The 6,501-nt window shown below is 37.7% G+C and overlaps 1 long non-coding RNA gene across 2 annotated transcripts in view; it reads left to right on the forward strand.

The window, feature by feature from the left end:
• The window catches only part of LOC132345731 (uncharacterized), a 52,337-nt gene that overhangs the window by 24,865 nt on the left and 20,971 nt on the right, over positions 1–6,501 (forward strand). The gene's annotated exons all lie outside the window — the stretch shown is intronic.

Here is a 6,501-nt window from a genome sequence, read left to right on the forward strand (position 1 = left end):
GCCTAATTCGAGGTCACGCAGATTTTCACCTATGTTTTTTTCTAAGAATTTTATAGTTTTTAAAAATAGTTTTAGCACTTACATTAGGTTTTGATTCATTCAGAGTTAATTTTTGCATGTGTTGTGAAGTAGGTGTCCAGAATCATTTTTTTTTCTTTTGCATGTGGATATCCAGTAGTTTCAGCATTAGCCATTGATGAAACTATTTTCCCCACTGAAACAGTCTTTTTACTCTTGTAAAAAATCAATTTTGCAATTTTTTTTTTTGGTAGACTCTCAATTTGATTCCATTAAACTATACATTTTTCTACATGCCAATACCACACTGTTTTGATTACTGTAGCTTTGTAGTAGGTTTTGAACCTGGGAAATGTTCTTCTAGATGTGTTCTTCTTCCAGATTGTTTCCACTGTGTGGGATCCCTTGCAATTGCATATGAATTTTAGGATCTGCTTTTCCACTTCTGCAGAAAGGCTATTGGAATTTTGATAATGATTGCATTGAATTTGTAGATCATTTTGGTAGCATTGTTATTTTCACAATATTAGTTTTCCAGTTCATGAATATCAAATGTTCTTTCCATTTATTTACATCTAGGTCTTCTTTAATATATTTCAACAATGCTTTGTAGTTTTCAGCGTATAAGTCTTGGACTTACTTGGCTAAATTTTTCCTTAAATACATTATACTTTTTGATCCTATTGTACATGAATTTTCCTTTTACATTTTCTATTACTTGCATGTAGAAATAAAACTGATTTTTACATGCTGGTCTTGTATCCTGAAACACTGTAAACTCATTTAAAAGTTCTAATCGATTTTTGATGGTTGTTTGGATTTCTATATATAGAGTCATGTCATTTGAAAATTGAGGACATTCTTGCTTTCTAGTTTGAATGCCTTTTATTTCTTTTCCTTGCCTAATTTCTCTGACTACAACTTCCAGTACAGTCTTGAATAAAAGTGGCAAAATCAAGCATCCTTGTTTGTTCCTAATCTTAGGGGGAAAGCTGTCAGTTTTTCATTCTTCAATATGAGATTAGCTGTGGATTTTTCATTAGTGTACTTTATCATGTTAAGGAAATTTCCTTCTATTCCTGGTTTGCTCAGTAATTTTATCATGAAAATTTACTGAATTTTGTGAAATGTTTTTCCTGCATCAAGATGGTTGTGTGTGTGTGTGTTTTGCCTTCATTCTACTAGTGCAGTGCATTATATTGATTGATTTTCTTATGTTGTACATATCCTCATTTTCTGGGATAAATCCCACACAGTCATAGTTTTTTATACCAGATTTATGTTAACTTGGCTAGGAGTTGGGCAGCCATAGGTGCCAGAGTCTTCAAATTCCTCTAGTATCCTTGTCTTTGTCTCCACTATTGATAAAACACTAAACACTCCTGAAGTGAAAGTGAAAGTCGCTCAGCTGTGTCCAGCTCTGCGACACCATGGACTATACAGTCCATGGAATTCTCCAGGCCAGAATACTGGAGTGGGTAGCCTTTCCCTTCTCCAGGGGATCTTCCCAACCCAGGGATCGAACCCAGGTCTCCTACATTGCAAGCAGAACACTCCTCAAGGAGAGTCTGTATCTTGTAGCTCTTTCTGCTGTAATCCAGAGTTGCTGGTGTGGTGGCAAGTTCTGGGGTGGGGGTCAGGGTGTGGTGGAGTCTATAATTTTCCAATTAAATCTCAGTCTTAGTGGGACTGTCTAGGACAAATATTTATCCAGTGGTACAGCTTTCTCCCAAGTTCCTTGCTCTGTACTCCCTCCTCTGATTGCAGCATTCCTAATCTTTTTCCTTGAATACACCCCCACCCCCCCCAACTTCATGTTTATTTTTTTCCCCTCCTTAGTGAGACAGGAAGGTTAGATGGGGCTAAATTTAGTAGGAGGAATGTCCTTATCTCAGCTAGCATAAGACTCTGGTAAACTCTTTCCCCCAGGAGAGTAGACATTTTTGGTGAACTCGAGATGTGTTTCACAATGGTTATCCTTCATCTCTTAAAGCATTGAGGGAATATTTCTCAGGTCTCCACCACACAAATCCATTGGAGTTTCTGAATCTAATGGCAGTGGAAATGTGGGTGACCCCCTAAGACTGTAGCCTCCAAGGAATTTCTCACTCTCAAGACAGTCCACATTCAACCTTTGGCAATTTATCAAAATGAGCATTTAATATTTCTAACATTTTGTGGTTCCTGTAGTTTCTGTTCCAGGTAAGCAGATCTGTATTTCTCTGGAATACAGGTATGCCTGTCGTACCAGATTTTGCATACCAGTGTTGCAATTTGCCCAGCAATCTCAGTTCTCAGGAATATAAAAGGAAAGTCATTGATTTTCAGCCTGTCCAACTTATTCTTGTTGTAAGGATGTGAGTGATCACTTTCAAGCTGTTCACCACATAGAAGCTAAATCAGGAAGTCCAAACAAGTTTTTGAATGCTAGAAATTTGAAGATTATAAAATGCAAACAAAGTCACAAAAATTCTTTAACTTCTTAAATGTTTAAATGCTCAAGTAATGCAACAATTTCACAATAATTAATCTGGGGTCAGTAGAATGTCAGATGTCTGTGCAGAATTATGCAAAAGTGCAGAATTGTGTGCAGGATAGCCAAGACCTTGCATAGAATCCACTACACTTTGATTCATAAATTGTTTGCACTCCTGCATAAACACCAAAATTTGCATTTTGTATTATCTCTATGAAAAGCAGTACACTTCTCATTAAGTGAGCAGCAGCCTTCTAAGCAAGCCTTTTTCATGAGAAAAACATACAAGGAAAGGGAATTTTTTTTCTGATATTGTGATTACCTGCACCTTGGGCTATGTTTTAAAAAGATGAGGTATTTTAGATCTTTAATAATCTCTGTAATAGTAAATAGAGCTATTACATTTTTTATTATTGTAGCATTTCATCCTGGCACTTAAAATTTGCTTTCAATTTTAGAATCAGAAAACACTCCTGGTATGTTTGACCAGTTATCTGTGCTGAAAAGGTTGATCATGATGATACACAATGCGGACAATCTTACAACTTCTGCTGTGATTATTTTCATCTGAATTTGTTTAATTAGAAAATGTATTTTTTTTTTAATAGCTGAGGAACCACATATCTCTTAGGTTTAGCTGTTAATAGATACTGGTTTATAACTGACTTTCTATCATTTTTTGTATTGAATGAACAGTTTCATACTGCAAAAAAAGTTTCAAAAGGACTTTTCCCTCATTTAATGGATAACCAATGCTCTGAAAGTTAATCACACATCTACATTTGCATTCAAGATTCAAATACACAAATAAAAAATAGATCTTAGCAAACACCACAGAAATTGAAAATATTGAATTTGATAGTCTCATAGTATCATTAATGTATTTGTCACTCATGAAGCTAAATTTATAACAGTAAATTGGCGTTAAACTGTTGAAGTGGTTGCAACCTAACAATAAACTGAACTTTGGTATGTGCTGCAGAAAAAATGAACTTCATGTATGGCTGCAAAGGAGAGCTGTATCTGCAAGGAACAACCTCTACAATGAAAGCCACAGCTGATCTTATACAAGGTTTTGGGAAGCTTGGTCCAAGGATTGGTGGATTTTCAGAAGCAGGAGTGTTTATGGAATGACAGTCTTTCAATTATGTTAGTGTGATCACTAGAATAAAGCTGTTATTGACTGGCATACTTTCAGAAATATAGTTACTGAACTGAGGCATTTGCTGATTGACTGTTTACAGGCATGGGATGGTAAATGATAGACTGACTTTCAGAAGCTGGAGTCTCATTAACTTGCTAACTGTCAGATGCAGGGGTCACTGCTGCTGATTTTTAGAGGATGTCTACTAATCCAAAGTAATCTCTAACTAATGGTGATTACTTGCTTACAACTTGAGACTATGACCAACAAAAGTCTTTTCTTTAACATGGAAAAGAAGACTTTCAATTCTCAGTTACCTTCTCCCACCCTACCCACCGGGCTTCCCTGGTGGCTCAGACAGTAAAGAATCTGCCTGCCATGTGGGAGACCTGGGTTTGATCCCTGGGCTGGGAAGACCCCTGAAGGAGGGCATGGCAATCCACTCCAGTATTCTTGTCTGGAGAATCTCCAGGACAGAGAAGCCCAGTGGAGTACAATCCATGGGGTCGCAAAGAGTCAGATGTGACTAAGTTTAGCACATACCCCACCCTCACCCCGCAACCCTCCAACTTTGGTCTTTTCTCAGCCAAAAATATAGGAGAGACTATAAAGAATTGTTCAGATCTCTGTGGAGGTACAATTTCCAGCTAGCATTGCTATTTAAGTAATTTAAGTGCCAATTATTGAAACAGAAATACAGCTCTAACTGCTCAATTTTCATTATTGGGAAAAAAAATTCAACCAATTACATTAATGGAGACTTAAAAAAAATCAACACAAGATGCAGTTCAAAATCAGTCCATATAAGACATATTCACTATATATAGGATACCTGTCAAACTTACTGGCCATCTTAGCTTTCTTCTCACCCACCAACCTCATTTATTTGCTTCTGAACACCATCTTATTTGTTCTAATATATTGTATCCTATTCTCCAAATGTGCTGTTCCTGTTTCAGTTTGGACTTTCATTCATCTATCACTTGAATTATAGCTCAGATTTTTAGGCATCAGTCTACACAGTTTGAATAAATCCTAGATACATTCTCTACAGACTGTTGCCAAAACAATGTCCCTTGCTTAACATCTTTAACTATCAATTTCAGGATAAAATCTAAACTTCCTTGCATGGCAAACAGGGCTTATTATCTTGCCTTCTACTCAAACTTTAACATCTGCCATTCTCTTGATCATTAGTTTTATACTTGAATTTCCACAGAGATGTCACAGTATTCCCCACCTCTACCTTTCCTCTTATTTGGAAAGCTTATCTCTACCTCTGGAGAGTTCTTATTCTTTCAAAACCTGACTCAGGATCATTGCTTCTGGAAAACTTTCTCTGATGTAATCAGGCTTCCTTCAGTTCAGTTCAGTCACTCAGTTGTGTCTGACTCTTTGCAACCCCATGAATCACAGCACACCAGGCCTCCCTGTCCATCACCAACTCCCGGAGTTTACTCAAACTCATGTCCAGAGTCAGTGATGCCATCCAGCCATCTCATCCTCTGTCGTCCCTTTCTCCTCCTGCCCCCAATCCCTCCCAACATCAGAGTCTTTTCCAATGAGTCAACTCTTCGCATGAGGTGGCCAAAGTATTGGAGTTTCAGCTTTAGCATCAGTCCTTCCAATGAACACCCAGGACTGATCTCCTTTAGAATGGACTGGTTGGATCTCCTTGCAGTCCAAAGGACTCTCAAGAGTCTTCTCCAACACCACAGTTCAAAAGCATCAATTCTTCAGCGCTCAGCTTTCCTCACAGTCCAACTCTCACATCCATACATGACCACTGGAAAAACCATAGCCTTGACTAGACGGACCTTTGTTGGCAAAGTAATGTCTCTGCTTTTCAATATGCTGTCTAGGCTGGTCATAACTTTCCTTCCAAGGAGTAAGGTCTTTTAATTTCATGGCTGCAATCACCATCTGCAGTGCTTTTGGAGCCCCCCCAAAATAGTCTGACACCATTTCGCCATCTATTTGCCATGAAGTGATGGGACCAGATGCCATGATCTTAGTTTTCTGAATGTTGAGCTTTAAGTCAACTTTTTCACTCTCTTCTTTCACTTTCAAGAGGCTTTTTAGTTCCTCTTCACTTTCTGCCACAAGGGTGATGTCATCTGCATATCTCAGGTTATTGATACTTCTCCCAGCAATCTTGATGCCAGCCTGTGCTTCTTCCAGCCCAGCGTTTTTCATCATGTACTCTGCATATAAGTTAAATAAGCAGGGTGACAATATACAGCCTTGATGTACTCCTTTTCCTATTTGGAACCAGTCTGTTGTTCCATGTTCAGTTCTAACTGTTGCTTCCTGACCTGCATATGCATATAGGTTTCTCAAGAGGCAGGTCAGGTGGTCTGGTATTCCCATTTCTTTCAGCATTTTCCACAGTTTATTGTGATCAGGTTTCCTTAGTTAGGTTCAATCTCTTTCTTCATGTCCAAATTGCTACAATGTTCTTGCACTGCAAAATATTTTCACAATCTATTTGCCTGTTAAAACAACCACACTTGTATACTGACATAATTTGCTTTACTCATCTGATAGTCCCTCAACTCTATTCCCTTTACTTCTTTCATAGCTTCTTAAAGGCCTGTGACTTTTTTCTTAAAGTTTCCAGTGTGCAATACAGTACCTGCCCCAAGGCTAGGAGAAAAACAAACCACTGAGTTGTTTATAATTGTTCCTTTTGTTTTCCTGAAATTGTTTTGACACTAAAGAACACCAAGAAAGAAAAACATACTCTATTTCATGATGTGATCAATGTACCTTTCAACATTTTGGCACATATAGATTCATTAAACTACTTTTGACAGCCCCTTCTGGTGTGAAATTAGAATCTATATTATTAAATACATATATA

Source organism: Bos taurus, chromosome 7 (assembly GCF_002263795.3).
Source record: "Bos taurus isolate L1 Dominette 01449 registration number 42190680 breed Hereford chromosome 7, ARS-UCD2.0, whole genome shotgun sequence".
In the NCBI taxonomy this organism is placed as follows: Eukaryota; Metazoa; Chordata; class Mammalia; order Artiodactyla; family Bovidae; genus Bos; species Bos taurus.